Genomic DNA, 13,753 nt, shown 5'->3' on the forward strand with positions numbered 1-13,753 from the left:
CCCCCCCCCGGATCCAATTTCTTCTCTAGACACCAATGACAGAACCTGAGCCATTTACTCTTGTACTGAGATCTGGTCAAGGGTTCCCTGGCTGCCTGGATAATACGCATGTTATCCATAGACAAGTTAAAAAGCTCTAAGATTTGAACTCAGGCACCATGCCGCCAAGTGGAGCGATTGTAGGGAGGGGTGCCACATCTGCTGTTCCCCATGATGAAGAAGATCTGGGGTTACGGGTAACCTGATCAGCAGAAACACCGACAGGTGTTGAAGTTCTGAGAACCAAAAACTGGCCGGCCACCACGGGGCCATGAGCAGAAGAGAACAGTTCACAGAGTTCTTCAGCTTCCCAATTGCTCGATGAACTAGAGGCAGAGGCGGGACGGCGTAAGCTCTCATGTTGTGCCATAGAATCTCGAGGGCATCCCCCAGAGAGGAGGCTCTCAGCCCCCTCTGGAGGCATACCGAGGAAGCTTCTTGTTTACCACCGTAGCGAAGAGGTCCACCTCCGGTGTGCCCCAACGCAAGAAAATCCAAGAGAGGATCGCCGCCTTCAACTCCCACTCGTAGCTGACCACTGTCCGCCGGCTGAGGGCATCCGCTGCGACATTATGCTGGCCCGGGATGTGCACCGCAAGCAGCCAGACGCCATGAAGCATGACCCACTCCTATATCTGGATGGACAGCTCAACCAAAGGTGCCCACCCCGTAGGAAACAAAAAAATGTGCGGAAGGGGTTTCCGAGCATTCCGGTCATAAACTGACCGATAAGGATGCGCACAAGGCCGAGAAACCAGCCCTACACCTGAGGCCGATGGCGCAGCTGTAGGGGTAGCGTTCAAAATGGCCGCCACGGTCGTGGCGGGAACGGGCGCCATTTTGTCATCACCTGAGGGGAACTGCGGCACTTGAGGCAGGGGTCCCCGTCGATGGATCAGGGGTCTTAACTTTAGCCTTAACACAAGGAACCTCGGCAGAGCCAGTACTATGAGGCCTGGAATGTTTCTGCGACATACCAACCACCAAATTAGCCTTCTCAGGAAGGACCTTGGCGCTGCCGGTAAAGAAGAATTTCCCTTCTTTGCCCCCTCAACAGATCTAGTGTCGCCGCAAGAGCACGAACGGTGAGAAAGAACCTTCACCGATAAGGCCTTGCCAGACCCTCAGAAATGTTGGTAGCTTTAGCCTCTGTACGAGGGACCTCGGACCCAGGTCCGGTAACAGCCTTACTCGCGCGGGCCTCGAACATCCATTCGGTAGCACGAAGCCCCACCAAGGCCTCAGGGCGCACCCCAGCATAAAAGCCAGTCGTCCAAATACGGATACACATGGATACCCTGGAGACGAAGATAGGCCGCAATCACCGACATCTTCGTGAAGACACGCGGCGCCGAGCTGAGGCCAAAAGGAAGCACCCGAAACTGGAAGTGCTCCTCTCCCAAAGAGAAATGGAGGTACCTCCTGTGTGGAGCCCAAATCAGGATATGCATGTACGCATCCTGAAGGTCCACCACGCTGAGCCAATCGACCGCCTGCAACGAGGAGCGAGCCGGCCGGGTGTGATCATCTTGAATTATTCTTGGGGTAAGGAAAGCTTGAACTGGGAAAGGTCTAGGATGGTGTGCAGGCCAGCCTGGTTGGGTTTGGGCACCGTAAACAGCCGGGAGTAGAAGCCCTCCCCTCGCTCCCCAAGGGGAACGGGTTCCACAGCTCTGAGGAGCAGAAGTTTCTGAACCTCGGCCTTGAGGGAGGGTGAGCCCGACAGCTGAAAAGGAGGGTTGAGGGGTGGGGTAGTGGGTAAAGGTAAGCGTAAGCCCACTCGAGCGACTGACGAGACCCATCCGTCTTCTGTGATGGTCTGCCACGCCTCCCAATGAGACGCAATGCGTCTCCCACCGAGGTCTTGTGCAAGCACGGAAAAACCTCATTTGGCAGGTTTATCGGTGGCGGTGCCACCTGAACCTGATGAGGAGGCTGAGGAGCGGGAGAAATACCGCGTACGCTGTTGTCTACGGCGGTTATTCCCCGCAGGAGTATCCACTCTGCGCGATTTTCGGTCGAGGAAGCCCCTGAAACCAGAAGAAGGTCGTGCGATAATGGTCTGAGGTTTGAAAGGACCTTTAACCAGAACAGACAATGATTTAGCTGTCTGAGTGCCATCTTGGTTTTGGTGAGCTCCCCATCAGTAGAAGAATGAAAAAGCTCCTTACCATCGAATGGAAGGTCCAATACTTTGTCTTGCACTTCCTTCGAAAACAGTGGCATGCAACCACGCTTGCCTCGAGGTATCAACCCCGAGCCGAGGTGTCTACGTGATGAGCCGCAGCCTCCAGGAGATCCTGGGCCAAGACCCTGGCATCGGAAAGGCCACCTCTGAAATCTTCCAACCTCGACCGGAATGTGCTCCTCAAACTCCGATAGACCTTTCCACATCCGCATGTTAGCTCCCGCCAAAATCAATTCGGCATTTTCCACCCTAGGGAGTCCAGGAGCTTGTCCTCCTTTCCCAAGACCTGAGTAGCCGTCGCGGAAGAGGATGCTGCAGGTCTGGACTGCAACGTGGCCGCAGCCACCACTGTGGAGGAGGGCGGCGGACAAGACGACAAGGCCACTTCCTCCGAAGAGTGCAGCCTGTACCTCGCGTCAATCTTTTCATTGACAAAAAGTCCTGAGTGTGGCTTCTCCTAGACTCTTCGGACCTCGGCCAAAACATCCTTCTGCAGGAAAAGGCCGGTACGCTCCAAAGGAGACAGGGTGAACGCCCCAGAAAGCACGCCCTCCTGTGGAGCAGGTGCCTCCGGAACCAGGACAGCTAACAAAATCATCATGTCCAGTACACGGTCGAAAAGAGCGGGGAAGGTCCTCGTTGTCCTGCTCGCCTTGAGGGTCGTCTGACAGGTCAGGATCCTGCTGAACCGTGTCAGGCACTGCCTTGTCCACTGGGGACAACGGTGGCAAAGGCGGAAGAGCAGGGGCAGGCACCTAGGGCAAAGGAGGCCCCGGCGGAACCACCAGAGGAACGGGTGGAGCCGGGGGCACTGGTGGACAAATTTCCTTAAAAAGCCCTTTGAAATACTCCCTCATTGGGTCGGTGCGCATAAGGGCTTGAAATTTACCAAAAAAAGCGTCCTCAGGAGATTGCTTCGGAACCTGAGGAGGCCTCTCATGAGGTGGCCAAATCCAGGGACGTAACGAGAAGGGTGCCACGCCGGGCCCTCCGCTGACGTATCCACATAAATCAAAGGGGCCGCCCGTGCAGGCAACGAAACATTGTGCGGAAGAGGCATCCGGACGTTCCAATCATAAACGGGCCGGTAAGGATACGCACAAGTGACCTTAGGTTCACCCAAAGGACTGAACCCTACACCAGAGGCTGATGGCGTAGTTGTAGGGGGTAGTACCTAAAATGGCCGCCGTGGTCGTGGCGGGAACGGCCGCCATTTTGTCTTCATCTGAGGGGAACTGCGGCACGTGAGGAGGTGAGGCAGGGGTCCCCGTCGATGGATCAGGGGTCGTAATTTTAGCCTTAACATAAGGAAACTCGGCAGACCCGGTACTATGAGGCCTGGAATGTTTCTGCGACATACCAACCGCCAACTGAGCCTTCGAAGGAAGGACCTCGGCACTGCCGGTAAAAGAACCTTGCTTCTTTGCCCCCTCAACAGATCTGGTATCACCACAAGAGCGGGAACGGTGAGAAACCGCTTTCACCGACAGGGCCCGGCCCCTCAGAACTGTCGGTAGCCTTAGCCTCTGTACGAGGGACCTCGGGCCTAGGCCCGGTAACAGCCTTATCGGCACGGGCCTTGAACATCCGTTCGGTAAACACAAGCCCAGCCAAGGCCTCGGGGCGCACCCCGTTCTTGTTTGAGGGAAGCCGAAAGAGAGGCCCCAGAGCAAGCTCCTCAGTGACTCCCTGTGACTCAGCAGAACTCTGTCTACACAGCCCCCACAGGAGGGGCCTCGGAAGTTACTCCGGTGTACACAGGCCCCTTACGGAGACCCTCAGAGAAAGCTCCAGTAGAATTATTAGGCCCGACAGGCACCTCAGGGCGAACCCCGGTGACGGAGCGATCAACGACCCTCCCGGCTCGAGAGGAACCCGGGAAGGTATCCCCCGGCCGGGGGAGGTCTGAAAAGTAAAGAACTTACCGGGCGTTGTTTCTTCTCGTCGATGAATGCCTGAAAATGAGATGAGTGCGTCGGAACACCTCCGGCCACCGATCCAACCGACGTTGAAGAGCCCAGACCGAAAGTGAGTCACAGTAAAAACAGGAGTCCCAACGGTGTTCCGGACCCAAACACTCTACAAAGAGGATGGGGATCCGCCCTCGCGAAGCGACGATGACAAGAAGAACAGTCTGGAAAGTCTAATTTAAAAAGAGACAGACGACTAGAAGACGAACACTAGCGAGAGCCAGAGAGGAAAACCGGGCAGAAAATCTTCCGAGGATGCAAGTGCGTCCGGCCCTGATCGAGCGGAGAAAAGGACTGAGGGGCGATGCGTGGGGCGGAGCCAAGGTGGGTTGGGTTACGGCCGCGTGCAGGGCCCCGCGCAGGAAAGAGGAAGGACACATTTTTGGAAAATTTGGATGCTTTTTATAAAGTGCTCCAGTCCCGTCCCACAGGACGGAGAGATGTCCCACAAGTATGGAGGAAAGGAGACGGGACGTAGGAGTATAACAGAATATTTAATAGCATTTGTTATAAATAAAAGCTTGTAGAACAGCACTTTAATGAAATTTCAATTTACTTTTATCGAATGAATTAAACAGAATCCAAAAGAACTGTACAGTGAGGATTGCATGCGTTGCTTTTGTTTAAGACCGGATGCAATAGAAACGTTAAGGCATCTCTACATTGAACGTACAGCACTAAAGTCCGTAATTCAACTTCTCGCATGAAGTTAGATCAGACTTATGAATAGGAAACACATTTCAGGTTTCGTACAGTTTTGGAAGTTTATTATGCAATTTATTTGGAGTGCATCATGAAATTGATTTTGATGTATACGTTAAGATACTTTGCTTTTATTAAATGAGTAAAAGGCTTGACCAGTAAAGAACTGTAAGAAAACTTACTTCTCTAACCCCTTCGCCCCCCACACACCTCACTTTCTGGACAGGAGGCACCAGCTTCTCCGTAACCAAGATGCAGAGCTTGCATTCTCCATTGAATGTATCCATCAGATTGGGTTTCCACGCTTTCACCATCTAGCAGCGTGGCAAGCCCATTTGCCCAGTGCAGGTCTTCACACCGTCTGATAATCAAGTATGACTGGTCAGGCATACACAGTAGTTGTAGGGCTGGGATCAAGGTCACTGACAGCATGTTAAAGAAATCACTTTGTGCATGCACACTTGCAATTGAAACAGTTCTTAGAGTTAGGATCAAGAATACCAAACATCTATTAAACTTGCAAGATTTGATTAGGAAATGCCATCATAGCTAAGGTGCTGCTTAAGACCAGACACTAAGGACGCCATTCAAATCAACAGCGCTCTAAAACACAAAAAAAACAAGTCATTTCTGTATGGTGTATGGCTTTTTGAACCCCAATTTTATTATTCACGCAAACATTTTAATTTACAGTGTCTCGGCCATTCATACACATCAGGGTAACCACAGTGTTCAAAGAACTTAAATACAATGACTAGGAGAAAACTCCAACCAAGTACAAAAAAAAATTGCTCTATGAATTTGTTTACACAAAGGTCCTATCACCAGCTTCTGTGCAAAACAAGAAAAACACGAATACAGAGGAATTGACTAGAGTTCAAAAGATCTTCCCTTACATTGGGTTCAACGGTTCCCTTTGCATGTTACCTTAAGAGTCCTCAGTAGCTCTTCAGTGACGCATCTTGAAGGAGAACCAACATGTTAGAAAACACCCTCCCAGTACTGTTCAAGTTAGCCTATAGTAGAGCCAACATGGAGACTGCTGCAAGGTGCATTTCAGGACTACACTTCCCTGCTCAAATAACTCATTCGCGAGCCACACTCCCCATGGAAGAAAAGGGGTAGCTCTTGCCATTGCCAACATGCCAAATGAAACCCTGCCATTCTGAAGCCCAATAGGTTTTGCACAGGAGCAGGAACCCTACACACAGTAGCTAGCTGTTCTTTATGTGATCCAACCCCTCCTTTGAGTTACACAGCATGCATTTCCATCTGATGCTGTGCCCCCGTCTGGTTATGCAATACACCATCATGATACAAAATGTTAGTTATGCCACCCACCTGTGCAACAGTCCTACTAGCACTTCCTATCCCCGTCCTGTACATGGCAACCTAGGCTTGAGAGGAGACTTAAATGCCAAACAGAAGTAGCAGGTTGCTAGTTATTCTGACCCGCCTTTCCATCCCCCACAGGACTGGCCACCTTTCAGATGTAGAAATAAGCAATAGATGCCCAGTGTTGGGTCCGATTTCAGTAGCTCCCAAATCAACCCCATTCAACATTGTGGAGAACATGGCTCTGTAAACATTGTTGAGGACCAGTTTGCTAGCTCTCATGTTGGCTTCTTGGTTGTGCGAGCCAACACTTCACCACTCCTTTGAACCAGATTCAGTAAACTAGAAGCAGTTTGGCTGCAGGAGCATAATCACGGGTTCCTGAACAGGCCATCACCACAAGTGGCCTCGAAGTTGGTAATACAAATTAATGTAAGGAGGAAAAATAAACTGCTCATCTACAACTATGGTGACATTGCAGGATATGCAATGGGGAACAAAGTAGACCACCACCCGAGGAACATGGGCATCAGAACTTTTCCACATGATCTTGGATGTGGTAATTACCCATTAAAAACAGCATTGTAGGATCCAAGGGGGAAGACGTGTTACCCAATGCATGAACAGATTGGCACATTTGAATTTACTGGCAAAGCCACTGGGACAAGGTCAATGGTATCAGTTGGGCGGGGGGTAAAATGGTTTACACAAAGTCGAGCAGCGTTGGAAGACAGCCCCATGACTACAATGACAAACCCGGTATAACCGACTCTGCTGCTCCGCATACAAGGCATTGATTTCGAAATTCAAAAAGGAAAAATGAGAAAGCTATGGCACATCAAAATTTGACAGGTATTGCAGGTACACCACAAAAGAGAAGAGCTGGAGCAGGAAACGAGCAGCACACACGTGTGCGTAATGCAATTAAGCAAATATTCATTTAAAAGAGGTTAAGATAAAGGACACAATGGGTCATACTGTAGCCCCTGCAATACAAAGAAAAACTAAGCATGAGTGTTTGGGGAGGGTAGAGGGTTGTCAGGCAGGAAGTGTACATAAAATATACTCATATGATAAACCAACATCCACCAAAACACTCTTCACCCCCTCAGATACGAACCTAAAAGCATGAGAAACCAGCAGTCAATGTTAGCTGCCACAGGCACAAGTGATGGTGCAAAGGGTATTTCTTTTTTTTTTTTTTTTTTTTTAAACAAGACACCTGTGCAGTGCCACGCAAAAGCCCATTGTCTACAATGGGGAAGGTTACTGTGGGGTCTTGGGATACTGGAAGGTTTCTAACCCTTCATGGTGTAAAATAAAGGAAAGCAAAAGAAAAAAAAAATGCAGCTTCATGTGTGCCAGGGACACGAATGAAGGCACGATGGAACAATGCAGGTATATGGATGCATCAATCCCCACACTACCAAAGTCCTTTGGAGAAGATGTTAGATTGAATAGATATAGGGACAAATTTAGGGACAAATTTAGGAACATCTATGAAATCTGTTTGCAAGTATAGGCAATGTGGCTACGCTAAAATAGTGGAGGTGAAAACTAAGCCAAACTGTCATTCTACTCAACAGCTATGATTAGCTTCAGATGGCATATATCACACCCCCGCCCAGTCAAACAAAAAGGTACCACCCAGTATAGAACTGAAAGTTTAAGGCATCTCCCAAAATCCAAAACAGCTCAATTGTAGCTCAAGAAAACATACTTCACCCTCTCCCCCTTAAGGCACTGCGGTTTTCAACAAAAATCAGGATATACCAGGCAGAGTTTTCCCCCATCGGGTCTCAGCAACAAAGCAATCTCAAACAGTAGGCAGGCACTTAGCAAACCTGGCTTTCTTCAAAGTGACACGCAACCTGGAAGTCTAACGACCTGCCTAAGAACACAGTTTCTGGGATATCACCATAGCGCCAAACCTTCCTGCATACCTAGGGCAAATATTACAATCAAAACAAACGTGCTTTTCAAATCTTAGGGCCACATTAGTATCTGGGAAAACAAGGAGTTGCAGAATGCAGAGAAAGAGCAATACTAACTACCAGACAAAGGGAAATTTACCTGGATCATTTAAACTTGAATGGAAAAAAAGGCTAAACTGATAGAGAGGATGGTAAGGTTCTTTGAGGCATTCATCACATCACTAGTTTACCAAAGGACCAGGAAAGGGGGCGGAGGAAAATAAAAATAAAAAAATAAAAAAAACAAATTTAAAAAAAAAAACCACTGGTGCCTCAGCTAAGTATGAGAACACACTGCTGGACGATACGTTTGGTACAGCAGTGCCCATTAAGCCGTGGTGACGTTTCAGATACAGAAGCAGATAACGGTGCTTAGGATTGCAGAGAATGGTGTACTATTATAACTTGTTGGGTAATTTAAAATTTCCAGCTTAAAGCTCTACCCAACAACTCAACAGATTACATGTTTTGTTTGTTACCTAGTCAGAAGGCAAGTGCTTTAACCTCTCAATGGCCAGCAAAGCAACCTAGAGAAGGTGAAATATAGAATGAGGCAAGGGCAAGGCGACAGTGGTCACTGCTAAAAAAAGAGCAGACACTACACATGTGCAAGAATAAATCCATTACTTCGACCCACTGGTGCCTACCAATCTAGGTATTGTGTAATAAGAATGCAATAGTGTGGCAGTGAGTTCAATCATGGATGCCTGCTCTCCAATAAACTGATATCCTAGAGTCTAAAATGGAAGCGCTCCATGCGACTCGACGACTTAATATACGTCTGCCACAAATGCTACATACACAAGCATCAGGACCTCCATGTAAAACTAGGGCGGCTGTAGCATTGTTTTTAAGCAAAACAGTACAAGACTATGTTCTCGGTTGAAGTCAGGCGTTCAGATTACTCACCCACTCCAAGACCTACTCCACTCTTCCCACTTGCATCCGTTGGGAAAGGGTAGGATACAAGATGGACTAGTGTGACATGTTGCTCCAAGTAGTGGAACTGATTTAATGTTCGACCAGAACCAAGTGTGCCAGAAGCAGGTGTGAAGACTATGTAAGTGCAACCTGCAATGACATAGGACATTTCCTTACTCGCCCATGGCGAGAACCTTCTGCACAGCACCAACGCAGTCAGCAAGGCAGGGCCCAATGACTGCTGTTGAGGCACTGCTGGAGAAATCAAAACTACCCCAAAAGCAGCAGCACAAATACAACTTTACATGTTTCTTGGGCAAGGGGGTGGGGGGGTGGCATTGAGGTTGGCAGAATTTTGGCAAAGTTGAAGGGGCGCTACATGCTGCACGCTAGATCAACAGGCTTTAATGCGAAGAAAGTATCTTCCCCAGAAGTACCATTAGTTATATTTGGAAACTACAGTGGGTCGGGGTAGCAACCCTCAAAACACATCTTGTTGTCTCTTCTTCGTCCCCATCCAGGCTAATCATTGCATAGCATCGTATCTGATGAAGAGGCTCTGATAAACAAAGGGTGAAAAATAAGTCTCAGTGTGGGGTATTCAGATGGTCTCCCAGCAATCAGCCTCTTGTCTTCAGTGTTCAGAGAGATGTAGGACCCTGTCCAAGCCTGGAAGAGAAGGAAAAAAAAAAAAGTTAGAAGCTTGGCGATTTTGATCATCCTGCAAACTAATACATAGATGCAGCGGAAGCACAGCTGTGTCAATGGATCTGAAAGTCCTCCATGTACACCCATCAATCCATGTCATAGTACTAGATACAAGTTCTTGCAGGTCAGGACTACAACACATGCTTACGTCCGACAACGTACACTGTTGGTAAGTGCCATTCTTAAGTATGATTAGACATTGAAGTCACAGGTACCCGATCTTCTTGGATGCCACACCTACGCATACAAATCTTTTGTTGAGGAATAGAATAGCTGCAGTGAAGGTATTTTGAGCGTACCTGTTAACACCTATGGAATCTGTGTGGGGTAGACGCAAAGCAGAGCACCCAGCTTTCAAATGGTGTGTTTTTGATGCCTTCAAAGTAACATGGGTACTTTTTGACTCACCAGGTGCTACTTTTTGCCTGCTCATGCCCAATTTTGTAACCTATTGCATGCAACCCTTCTTTCAATGAAAAACGGGTACCTTCTTTAAGTATGATCCCAGCACTGCAAGACTTGTGAATCAACTTCAAAGTTTAAATCCCTAGTTGCTAGATGTATGCCTCTGTAAATCGTGTAGCTACTTCACTGCAGACTGCATCATTCATCTGCCATAGCTAATGGATCGGATGCAGTTCACATGTCCGTATCCAATGGGAATAACGAGGAGCAGGATGAACAAAGGAAAGCCAGGAAGAGCAGAAGGTTGCAACAATGGCGACAAGACAAAAAGGAGGGAGAGTAGGAAGAAAAACAAAAACTTGGAGAGAAAATATTGGGTAAAGACTGGAGGGGGTGGGGAAGAACAGAAGGGGGCAGGGGGAAGAGGCCAACCAGGAGGCAAGAGGCAGAGAGCTAAACGAGAAACTAGTTAATATGAGAAGCTGCAGGAGACATGCTAGAAGGGAAAGGAGAGAAGATTGGAGGAAAGACTAGGAAGAGGAGAGCTCATGGAAACTGGGATGAAGAAAAAACAGGGGGCAACAAAGATGTGTCCAATAGGAGGAAAAGAAGAATTAGGCAGGCAGAGAGAAAAAGCAGGAGTTGTAGGTGAGGAAACACAAAGGAGAGGAAATGAGTGAGGTAGGGAAACAGAACAGACAGAATGAAAGGACAAAAGGAAAGAATGGGAATCAAGAGGGAATGAATGATATGGGAGCAATTGAGCAAGTTGATAGAGATTGTGGACTTGGGACAAGGGGGCAGAGATTGTCAAAGGAGACAATAGTGCTGGTAAGTAAAGGAAGAAGAACAGTGAAGGGAGCGAATGCAATGACAAGGCTAGGATTATGGGTGAGAAGAACAAGTTACTCTTACCTGGTAACGTTCTTTCGATGGGATGGTCCGACGACGTATTACATATCTATGACAGTAATCACCACAGTTGTGCCGCTTCGGAAAATCTTCGGCATCTGCGTCGAAGACGTCGATACGCCGCCCTCGAGGACCTCCTCCGACGGCCGACGTCACTGGATGTTATAAGTAGGACGCACGACGCCCGTAGCCTCAGTTGTTTTTTCCCCAGAACTTGTGCCACCAGTCTTCTGCCGGTCTGACACAAAGCCTTGCGGAAACGTAAGCTGCAATCGCATAAGAAATTCTGTAGCAGGGAAGGAGCGATATGGAATACGTTGTCGGACCATCCCATCGAAAGAACGTTACCAGGTAAGAGAGTAACTTGTTCGAGGGGATTGGGTCCTCTGACGTATTTCAGATCTATGACAGCCTCCCAAAGCAGTACCAATGTAAGGAGGTGGGAAAAGGATTTAGAAAACAGAAATTTAGCATGCCCAATCAAATTGCGGGGTAAAGGACCGCCTTGCCAAAGGCCAGATCCTGCCCCCGGATGGAATCGAGGGAATAGTGACGTACAAAGGTATGTACCAAAGCCCAGGTGGCTGCATCACAGATGTTGCTAATAGGAACACCCCTCTGCAGGGCAGTAGAGACAGCCATACCCCTGGTAGAATGGGCCCGTAAGCCAACCGGTGGGTCCTTACCCTCCAAGCGGCAACTCTCAGATAGCCAAAATAATCCAGCGAGACTAAGTGTTTCTTCACAGCCTGTCCCAAATGCTTTCCAGCGTAACCAATAAAGAGCCGATTGTCCACTCTGACCCGGGACATGCGTGAAATGTAAAAGCTTAACGCTCTCCTAGGATCAAGCCTATGGAGCCTCTCCTCGGCCTTACCAGGATGTGGAGGAGGATAAAATGCCGGAAGAACAACATTCTGGCCTAAATGAAATTCCGACACCACCTTTGGAAGAAAAGAAGGACAAACTCTAAGGACAACCCTGTCCTTATGAAACACAGTGAAGGGTGGCTTAACTGAAAGTGCCTGTAACTAACTCACTCTGCGAGCAGAAGTGACCGCAACTAAAAATACCGTTTGAGTTAACAGAAGGTTCAAATCCCAACCGGGCACCTGGAAGGGTGACGGAGGGAACACATTAGTGAGCCCTTTCAGAAGGAATTTTAAAATAGGAACACTTCAGACGAGCGCTTAAATATGGACAGCGCTGCCAGGTAACCTTTAATGTTACCCACTTGAAGGCCGGCCCCTGTGGGCCAAAGAAAGCAAAAAAGACAGAACCATGAGAATTTCACATGCAAAAGGATCCACATTCTTAACCCTGCGCCAGTCGCAGAACTTCCTCCAACGGCAAAGGGACTTTGTTGCGGGCCTTCTGGACGAAAGCAACACCTCCATCACGTCTTCAGGGAGGTCCCAATCCTTATACCTCAACTGTTCAGAAACCATGCATGAAGGTTGAGGCACCCGACCTCTGGATGGAGAACCTGACCCCTCCCCCCCCCCCTCCGTGAGAGCAGATCGTCTCGGTAGGGAAGACTACGTGGAGGGCAGATGGCCAAGTCGAGAAGGTCCGGGTACCACGTCCTCCGGGCCGACGCAGGAGCAATGAGGATCATCCGGGAACCGAACCTCCGCAGTACTTGCGGGATGACGGGGACTGGAGGAAACTCGTACAGCAGTGAGAATGACCACTCCACCACAAACGCGTCTTCTAAGGCTCAGTGTGGAGGAAATTCCCGCAAGCAGAACCTCTCGCACTTCCGGTTGACACTGGAGGCGAAGAGGTCCACTTGAGGGGTTCCCCAAAGGGCGAAGATCTCCAGGAGAATCTCCTGAGCCAACTCCCAGTCGTGAGAGATCGCGCTCTGCCTGCTCAAAGCATCTGCCATCTCGTTTTCGTCTCCTGCCAGATGAACTGCCGAGATCGAAACTTCCTGCTGGATTGCCCAGAACCAGAGCAGCATCGCCTCCCTGCACAGAGGAAGTCAGGACATTCTTTCCTTGCACAGTCGGCAGAAAAGCCTTCAGAGCTAGCCTGACAGCCCTCAGCTCCAACAGATTGATATGGAGTCTGGACTCCGACGGAGACCAACGACCGCTGACTGTCAACTCGTTGGCATGAGCTCCCCATCCCGTGAGGGATGCGTCCGACACGATTGTCACCTCCGGCCAGGGCAGCCAAAAATGGAGCCCCCTCCCTCAGATTGCCTTTGTCGGCCCACCACAGAAGGTCCCGGGCGACCGAAGACGGCACCTGAACAGGGTCCGACATCCTGCCGGAGGACTGAGACCACTGGAGCTTGAGTGCCCACTGCAAAGATCTCATCCGCAACCTGGCCTCTTGCACCAGAAGAATGCAGGATGCCATGAGGCCGAGCAGTCTCAAGAACTCGAACGCTGGGAGAGTCTGGGCAAGTTGAATGCCGAATGTGATGAGCCATCACCTGGGGAGGAAACACTGCCCCAGGGACGTGTCGTGCACTGCTCCGATGTACTGGAGCCTCTGAGTTGGTGTCAAATGGGACTTTAAGAAGAGGGAGAAGCCCAGCTTGTGGAGGGAGTGGCAGGTGACTGACAGATGATCCAGGACTTGCTCGG

General features: G+C 49.4%; 1 protein-coding gene across 2 annotated transcripts in view; it reads right to left on the minus strand.

The window, feature by feature from the left end:
- Positions 1–5,543: 5,543 nt before the first annotated feature.
- The window catches only part of STK35 (serine/threonine kinase 35), a 123,496-nt gene continuing 115,286 nt past the window's right edge, over positions 5,544–13,753 (minus strand). For both annotated transcript variants that reach the window (XM_069650910.1, XM_069650911.1), the window contains exon 4: positions 5,544–9,797. The gene's annotated coding sequence lies outside the window, so the exon portion shown is untranslated. The remainder of the gene's footprint in view (positions 9,798–13,753) is intronic.

This window comes from Ambystoma mexicanum, chromosome 3p (assembly GCF_040938575.1).
Source record: "Ambystoma mexicanum isolate Mex_15411 chromosome 3p, UKY_AmexF1_1, whole genome shotgun sequence".
Classification (NCBI taxonomy): Eukaryota; Metazoa; Chordata; class Amphibia; order Caudata; family Ambystomatidae; genus Ambystoma; species Ambystoma mexicanum.